Below are 9159 nucleotides of genomic sequence, written 5' to 3'. Positions count from 1 at the left end.
CGATGATAAACAAAATACGACGGCCAAAGAGCGATCCCGGAGGCTGTACACGACGATGCTGACGAAGTTTGACTGCGTGGTAATGGACGACGAAACCTACGTCAAAGCCGACTACAAGCAGCTTCCGGGACAGGAGTTTTATATGGCAAAAGGAAGGAGAAAGGTAGCAGAAATTTTCAAGCACATAAAACTGTCAAAGTTCGCAAAGAAATATCTGGTTTGGCAAGCCATCTGTACCTGCGGCTTGAAAAGCAGCATTTTTATAGCTTCCGGGACTGTCAACCAAGAAATTTACGTGAAACAGTGTTTGAATAAACGTCTGCTGCCTTTCCTGAAGAAACACGGTTGTTCCGTACTGTTTTGGCCGGATTTGGCATCTTGCCATTACGGTAAAAAGGCCATGGAGTGGTACGCCGCCAACAACGTGCAGGACAAGAACCCCCCAAGGACAAGAACCCTCCCAACAAAAAGAAAATTAATTTGATTTTTTAAATAAACGATTTCACCGATTTACACGCGTTTTCCCTTGACCAAATTTTGACCGTATCACCCTTTAGGATAGGGATAGGATAGTATGGAGGTAGGATGTGGATAGGGATAGGATAGCATAGGATAGGGATAAGGATATGATAGGGATAGTATAGGGATAGGATAGGGATAGGATAGGGATAGGATAGGGATAGGATAGGGATAGGATAGGGATAGGATAGGGATAGGATAGGGATAGGATAGGGATAGGGATAGGATAGGGATAGGATAGGGATAGGATAGGGATAGGATGGGGATAGGAAAGGGATAGGACAGGGATAGGATAGGGATAGGATAGGGATATGATAGGGATAGGAAAGGGATAGTATAGGATAGAGTAGGATAGAGATAAAATAGGAATATGATAGCGATAAAATAGCGATACGGATATGATAGGAATACGATAGGGATAAAATAGCTATAGAAACAGCGATAAGGTTAGGATAGGGATAGGGTTCGGATAGAGGTTAGATCAAGTTAGAAAGAGGATTTCAACTTTTTGTTAAATATCGAATTTTCGTTTTTTACCATTTGCCAATACCTCTTCCGTTTGTGCACTAAATCCGATAATCTTTTGTTTTCATCAGCAATGACAACCCTACTTTCAATTGAGTCATAGATGAACAAAGTGCAACGATCCATGCAAAAATGGAACAACCAACAACAAAAAGTTATTAAAACCAAAAAACTTTAAAAAATAAGACTTGTTTGGTTTTCTTTTATTCGTATTAATATTGAGAGGAATTCTTTGGGACTTAAGCTGGGATAAAAAAACAGACGAGATATTTTTAAAAGTTCTCTCTCTCCATTGCTATTTTACATCGTTAGCTAATGTTTGTGAATTGTCGAATTGTTACATTGCCACCAACATTTTCTTCTGATTTAAATGGGCTACTTTGAAAGAAGGTATTTAACATAACCAGTTTTGGGGTTTTCAGTCTCAATTGAATGTCCGCCGAGTCATATATTGCCGTTGTTGTTGTTTTTGTGCGCTTGTTGCTTGCTTCATTAGTTTGGTTTGGATGGCTGAAGTGTTGGTAGTTGCACTCTGAAGTTTTTGTTAATCGTGTTTGAATCGAGCCGAGTTGCGCGCTCCACCTCAAGTCGCGAATCAAAAAATCGAATCGGCCAGAGATTGAATTAAGCTAAGCATTGATTTTTCATTGTACACCGTGTAATACGTCGTGTGGTGTGGTGCAGACACAAACGTAACGAAACGAAAATACGCAAATCTCTTGTTATTTTTGTTCTTTTTTTATAAGACATAAAAATCTTAAAGAAACAAAGAAAATGATAATTTGAAAAGAAATTTAAATTAAACAAAAATTAATAAAATAATAAAAAGCGTGTGAAGTGAGTGCAAAATTGTTAGAACATACTGATCATTGTAGCTACGATAATAATAATTACATAGCAATTTAAAAATTCTACATAAATAATTAGATAAATTAACAGCAGCTCTAAGAAGGAGAAGAAGAAAAACAATTGCCATAAAAGAATCATATACTTGGTGTATAGTGTCTATAACGCAGCTACATAGCCATGTTTACATACATACATACATGCCCATACTATACCATAAAGATCTTTTCATATATGCATATTTTGTAAAAAAATATATATATGTAGGGGCATACCTACATATAGTTATTATACAAGTGGTTAAACAAGTTTTTTTTTGTTTTTGTTAGATTGTTTGCTATGAGATTTTAATAATATTTTTATTACACAGAGTAACAATGATTTCGCTTTTAATTATTTTTCTAACTTCAATCTATAATGCTTACGATATCCACAGACTTCTAGTGCTCCAGCACAGACAGTGTAGGCGGTGGGCGGTGGGCGGTGGGCGACAGTCGAGTGGCAATGTGTTTAGTACTTGAAATTCATCATTTGATGAATTTTTTAAACGGTTAACGTTTTTCTTGTTGGTTTGATTTTTGGGTTATTACGCTTTCAGAATTCTTAATAAGTGCTAATATTGGTGGACAAAGTCAAAACGTTTTATGGTCTGATTCATTTATTTATCAATCCATTCCCATTATCCCATATGCCACTCGCATTACACAATGGTTTAATTGTTAGTAGTATATCCCACAAAACAAAAAATCACTAGGAGAGAAATGCAGAATAAGAAGGTAACAAATCACTTTAATTTATTCCAAATGTTTATGTCTTTGTTCCAATTCCATGCTGCTTTTTTAAAGAATTTCATGAAAGACACAAAAAAACTGTTACCATTATGTATTACGTAACAAATAGATTACTGCTTTTAAAATGTATAAGATTACGTAATTTTAGGTAGTTTTATATTCAATCACAATTAAAATAGAAACAAAAAAACAAGAAATCCCTTCATCCGCTTTCAAAACAAAAAAAAAAAAATAATAATAATAATTATAGTAGAAATTGATAGTGTTTCCTGTAAGAACTCCATACACTGTTAACAAAAGCTTAGTTAAATTGACTTCGTGAAAATCCTATAATTCGGGTAAAGAAATATATCAATCATGAAAGCTTATCCTTTTTACTTTTTAAGACTTTGGCCACAATGTTTATTACATTAGATGGTCTACTAGACAACATTGTTGGAAATAGCCGGCGCTTTATAGAATGCCCTTGTTTTCACATCCACAATAAAACGCTCATTTTACAACGCTTGTTTACAAATGTTGATACGGGGACAGGGGATAATATGCAAATCAATTGATCCAATTCAATTACAAAATTAATGGATACATTTAAAAGGATAATTGATTCAATCAAATTGCATAATTAATTTTTGTTTTGATCAAACAATTAATTCAATCAATTACTATATGAATTATAGAGTGGATTACACTCTGCTGAAACCCATTTGCAACAAGAAATTTGAGGCGTATTGCGCATACTGATAGTTTCATATCCCAGCAAAAAAATTTGGAAGTTCTTCTAAATACTCAACTTTAGGTTAGGTTAGGTTAGGTGGCCGCCCGATGTAGCAGGCTCACTTAGACTATTCAGTCCATTGTGATACCACATCGGTGAACTTCTCTCTTATCACTGAGTGCTGCCCGATTCCATGTTAAGCTCAATGACAAGGGGCCTCCTTTTTATAGCCGTGTCCGAACGGCGTTCCACATTGCAGTGAAATCACTTAGAGAAGAGAACACCTTTTTGGTATTCGGTCGAACCAGGAATCGAACCCACGACCTTGTGTATGCAAGGCGGGCATGCTAACCATTGCACCACGGTGGCTCCCAAAATGCACAACTTTAAAAACACTTCCAAAGGTGTCATCCCAAGGATGTTCTTTATTTTAACTACAAATGAAGTTCTTTTAACTCAATTTATTATAACTTGCTTTTTCATATTTGTAATGGGTAATTTTAATAGTTTTTTTTTTTTAAATAGGTTAAAAACAGAGTAAGAATTAATAAAATGGTACAATTTATTCAAATTTTGTCGAAAGAAATGCTAAATCCATTCTAAAAAAATTGCGAATTTTTGTAAATATTTGGAGTCAAAGGTTTCAGACAAGCATTAGAACGCATTAAAAATCATAAAAGATTATACAAATTATTTATTTATCAAAATAGCACAAAATTTTTTAATTCATATCCAAAACACTGAGTTCGGATCACAACTTAAGAAGTGATGCAAATTCAGTACAACGGCTCTTGAAATGGTTGACATCCGTCCCATGACAAGTCCATGTTAAATTCATTGCTTCTACTTCTGAATTGGACAAGTTGTTTTGGTGTATACTCAAATAACCTAGAATTTAAAATCACTGTAGTGTTCAGACTGAAATATTAGCAATAAAAAGGGGTGGCAAATATATACTCAGACAGCCAATCGGCAAAGAAATTCTTGGACTCTGTTTTCCTCAACTCAAAAATGTCTATAGACTACCACAAATCTCTCAACGAGATGACTCAGCCGTACAATATTCACCTAATATGGGTACATGCACGCTCATAAAAAATCGCTTCTGTAACATATACTCCCAAACATATTTTGCTTCAAGCATATATATTTTTGGGTATTGCCCAAACATTTATATGTTTGATCTCTTCCAATATATAATATGTTTGAAAGCATATTGGTCTAAACAATATATGTTTGGGTAGTCTAAGTTCCAAACATTTTGTATTTTTGCATCCAAATTCAATAATGTTGTCTTCCAAAAAACAATATGTTATTATGTGACCATAAAATATGTTTGGAAGCATTTTGCACCCAAAAATATTATATGCTTAAAAAATTCTCCCAAACAATATTGTGCTCAAAATTTTAATTATTTTTTTATATATTTACAATCATAATGAATTATGAAAATAAACAGGTAATATAGGTGCTAACAACATAGGTTTTCGACCTGAATGCTCAAAATTTTGTTTCTGCCCAATTGTATATTCCCTCACATCTTTCTCACTTCCACGAGATTTTTTAGTTCTTAGCACCTTTTTCTGTAATACAAACATTGTAGAAGAAATTATTCAATTTTATGATTTTTTTATTTTAATTTTACCTTTTGCCGGACGGGGATTCGAACAGCGGACCACACAGTTTGTGAGGATCAAAGAGCTGATCAATTGCCCAAGGAAAAATAAAATGGTAATTTTGTAATAACAAGCAACAACCACCAATTTAATTCAATATCGCTCCCTGTTAAATAGCGCTCCAAGCTACTAAACACATATATGTTTATAGGCTATTTCTAAATTAATATATGTTTGCATCCAAGCATATTATATTTACAAACATTTTATGTCCCAAACATAATATGTTCTAACATATTAACATATATGTCCCAAACATGTTATGCTAGTTTATGAACATTATATGCTTGCACTCAAAAATATTGTGTTTAAAAATTTGTGTTCCAAACATATAATGTTTATAGCCAAACATATGAAAAACAGTCTTTTTCATCCGTGTGGCCACAGAAACATACCATAGAACTGAAGAGCGGATGAGTTCCAAGGCAAGGAACTACTATACATAATCCAAGGGAACTAGAATCTGTTAATATGTCTCTGGCTACCCGAATGCTCCCACCCTTAAGAATGCTATTATGGTGGCGAATGTCCGAAAAGAGAATTGCAAGGGTTGCAACGCCAACAAGCAAATATAGCCATCTAAACTAGTGCTAGTGTTTTCAAGAGGTCATATATCACTCCTGATATCTGTAATAATGGGTCTATGCCTATTAGGCGAGTTTGCAAAACCTAAGTTAGTCTGAAACAAAGAGGGCTGCCACCTAAAACTAACCTAATATATGAATTTGTGAACGAAAACACTCCCCAAGGAAGAATCTTTGGTTAGTGCGAAAAATATGTTGGTGTTGTAATGAACAATAAGCAAAAAAAGCCAATGGCGAAAAATTTTCCCGAGACTTCCGTCCGTCTTTGTTAAAGTCTGATTTATAGATTGAATGAAGAATCAAATTAACTTTTATTAAATATCAACATATTGATTAAACCAATCTACTGAACTCCGTTTGTAATGGAAGAAAAAGAGAAGGTACCAAAAGGCAAGTTTCAGTTTCAGTGATCAAATATGACTTTATTAGAAATTGGAGAACGGAGTTAAAAAAATCATATTTATTTAAACAAACCAGAAAATAATGCGGTATTTTTTATGTATAGGCGCCGTCTTTTGAGTCGACTCGAAATACATTAGAGTTGAATATAATTATTAAATTTAAGAATCAATTTTTTACTCATATGGTTGGTTTGCCATAAATTAAAAATATCGGGAAATTTTGATAAAATATTTAAGATTTCAAAACAAAAATAATAAATGGTTCAAAACAACTATGCACTCAACAAAATGTGAACCCTTCACACGCAGAGAAGGAATATGATCACCTCAAACATGTTTCAAGAGCAAAATGTTATTTTTGTATGGTGACCATCAATTATTCTTGTAGACCGTATCATAATTCGAAGCATACATCGATCATTTCCAGATTTTCTCTATTTTAAATTTCCAACTTGTTGAACATATTGTTCAACAAGTGAGACATTTAATTCAATTTGACTGACAATCAAAGTTTCAATATGGCGACTGACATTTTTGTTTTTGTAATACTAAAACTACCTTGGCACTCACAAACAGATTAAAGGAAACTTCATTTAAAGAAATCGAACCACATTGGCTGCAAACGCCAGATCTTCTTTTTCTTACAAACGATGTACCAATTGCTACTTGTGAGAATATTAGCAACAGAAATAATGAAAATTTACATATATTGTAAAAATTTCACAAGATTTGGAAAGCATCTGCGGCATTGTACTATATTAAACTTTGCGGCAAAAAACAGGTCGTTTTTTAAAACGTAACAGGACTTAATTGAAATATAAAATGTTTTTATTTACGTCATAAATAGAAATTTTATAATAACAAAAAAGTCATGTTAATAGATGTTCAAACTTTTCGAAGAAATTAAAAAAAATGTAACAAAAGAAACAAGTATATATGGCCGTAAGTTCGGCCAGGCCGAATCTTATGTACCCTCCACCATGGATAGCGTAGAAACTTCTACGAAAGACTGTCATCCACAATCGAATTACGTGGTTTGTGGTATCCTAAATCGTTTTCTAAATTGTGAGTTAGTCCATACGTGGTATATATTAGACAAAAAAGGTATGTGTAGGTAAGTCTGCAAATAATTACGAATCGATATGGACTTAGGAAGCCAGAATTGAAATATGGGGTCGCTTATATGGGGGCTATATACAATTATGAACTTGATATGGACCAATTTTTGTGTGATTGGGGATCGATTTATCTGAGGGCTATATACAACTATAGATCGATATGGACCTAGTTAGGCATGGTTGTTAACGGTCATATACTAACTAGCACAATGTACCAAGTTTCAATTGACTCGGATGAAATTTTCCCCTCCAAGAGGCTCCAAAACCATAAACCTATAAACGATTATGCACTGATATGGATCAATTTTTGTTAAATATCATATACTACCACCACGTACCAAATTTCAACCAGATCGGATGAATTTTGCTTCTCCAAAACTACTAACATCACGTACCAAATTTCAACCAAAAGCGCTCCGGAGGTCACATCTGGGGATCGGTTTATATGGGGGCTATATATAATTATGGACCAATTTCGACCAATTTTTGCATGGGTGTTTAAGGCCATATATTAACACCACGTACCAAATATCAACTGAATCAGATGAATTTTGGTCTTCCAAGAGGTCAAATCTGGTGATCGGTTTATCTGAGGGCTATATATAATTATGCACCGATGTGGACCAATTTTCGCATGGTCATTAGATACCATATACTAACACCATGTACCAAATTTCAGCCAGATCGGATGAAATTTGCTTCTATTAGAGGCTCCGCAAGCCAAATCGGGGGATCGGTTTATATGGGGGATCGGTTTATATGGGCTATATATAATTATTGACCGATGTGGACCAATTTTTGAATGGATGTTAGAGACCATATACTGACACCATGTACAACATTTCAGCCGGATCGGATGAAATTTTCTTCTCTTAGAGGCTCCGCAAGCCAAATCTGGAGATCGGTTTATATGGGGGCTATATATAATTATGCACCGATGTGGACCAATTTTCGCATGGTCATTAGAGGCCATATACTAACACCATGTACCAAATTTCAGCCGGATCGGATGAAATTTGCTTCTCTTAGAGGCTCCGAAAGCCAAATCGGGGGATCGGTTTATATGGGGGCTATATATAATTATGAACCGATGTAGACCAATTTTTGCATGGTTGTTAGAGACCATATACTAACACCATGTACCAAATTTCAGCCGGATCGGATGAAATTTGCTTCTCTTAGAGAGCCTGCAAGCCAAATTTGGGGGTCCGTTTATATGGGGGCTATACGTAAAAGTGGACCGATATGTCCCATTTGCAATATCATCCGACCTACATCAATAACAACTACTTATGCCAAGTTTCAAGTCGATAGCTTGTTTCGTTCGAAAGTTAACGTGATTTCAACAGACTGACGGACGTGCTCAGATCGACTCAGAATTTCACCACGACCCAGAATATATATACTTTATGGGGTCTTAGAGCAATATTTCGATGTGTTACAAACAGAATGACAAAGTTAATATACCCCCATCCTATGGTGGAGGGTATAAAAACTTTGCGACGCCCATTTCCAAACATTTTATTTCTTTACGTTTGATAACAATGTTTGCAGTGGTAACAACTATTATTAAAATTTTAATTGGATTGTGTCTGACAGATCGAAGAAATTTAACAATATTGCAAGTTTGTTTTTTAGAAAAAAGTGAAACTTTACCTAGACCCAAAGAAAAATACGTTTTCTTGGAAAGAAATTGTAGACAAACGAAATTCCACTTTGTTGTAGAAAATGTATTTAAGAGCAAATAAACTTGAATTTAGTACATGGACTGAATAGTCTAAGTGAGCCTGAAACTTTAAGAACATATTGTAAGGCAAAATTTATTTGGTAAAAAAAGAAAACTCTTTTTTCGGTGGATTTCAGCAAATTTTTTGCTAGTTTACTCTGCCTACAATTAAGTTTCTTTAAGTGTAGATACAATGAATGATTTCGTATGACGTATAGTGACAGATATTGCCAGATCTTATATAATGCTTATTCATAT

The 9159-nt window shown here is 34.4% G+C and overlaps 1 protein-coding gene across 3 annotated transcripts in view; it reads left to right on the top strand.

Annotated features, from left to right (window-relative positions):
• Positions 1 to 1582: 1582 nt before the first annotated feature.
• The window catches only part of LOC142238172 (uncharacterized), a 41698-nt gene continuing 34121 nt past the window's right edge, over positions 1583 to 9159 (top strand). For 2 of the 3 annotated variants that reach the window (XM_075309739.1, XM_075309740.1), the window contains exon 1: positions 1586 to 1881. The gene's annotated coding sequence lies outside the window, so the exon portion shown is untranslated. Of the gene's footprint in view, positions 1882 to 9159 lie in introns of all 3 variants that reach the window. The other variant, XM_075309742.1, reaches the window with a different exon arrangement.

The sequence above is a fragment of the Haematobia irritans genome, chromosome 5, assembly GCF_050003625.1.
Source record: "Haematobia irritans isolate KBUSLIRL chromosome 5, ASM5000362v1, whole genome shotgun sequence".
Classification (NCBI taxonomy): domain Eukaryota; kingdom Metazoa; phylum Arthropoda; class Insecta; order Diptera; family Muscidae; genus Haematobia; species Haematobia irritans.
The sequence above is the reverse complement of the archived record's forward strand: the minus strand, read 5'-3'. Positions and strand labels throughout refer to the sequence as shown.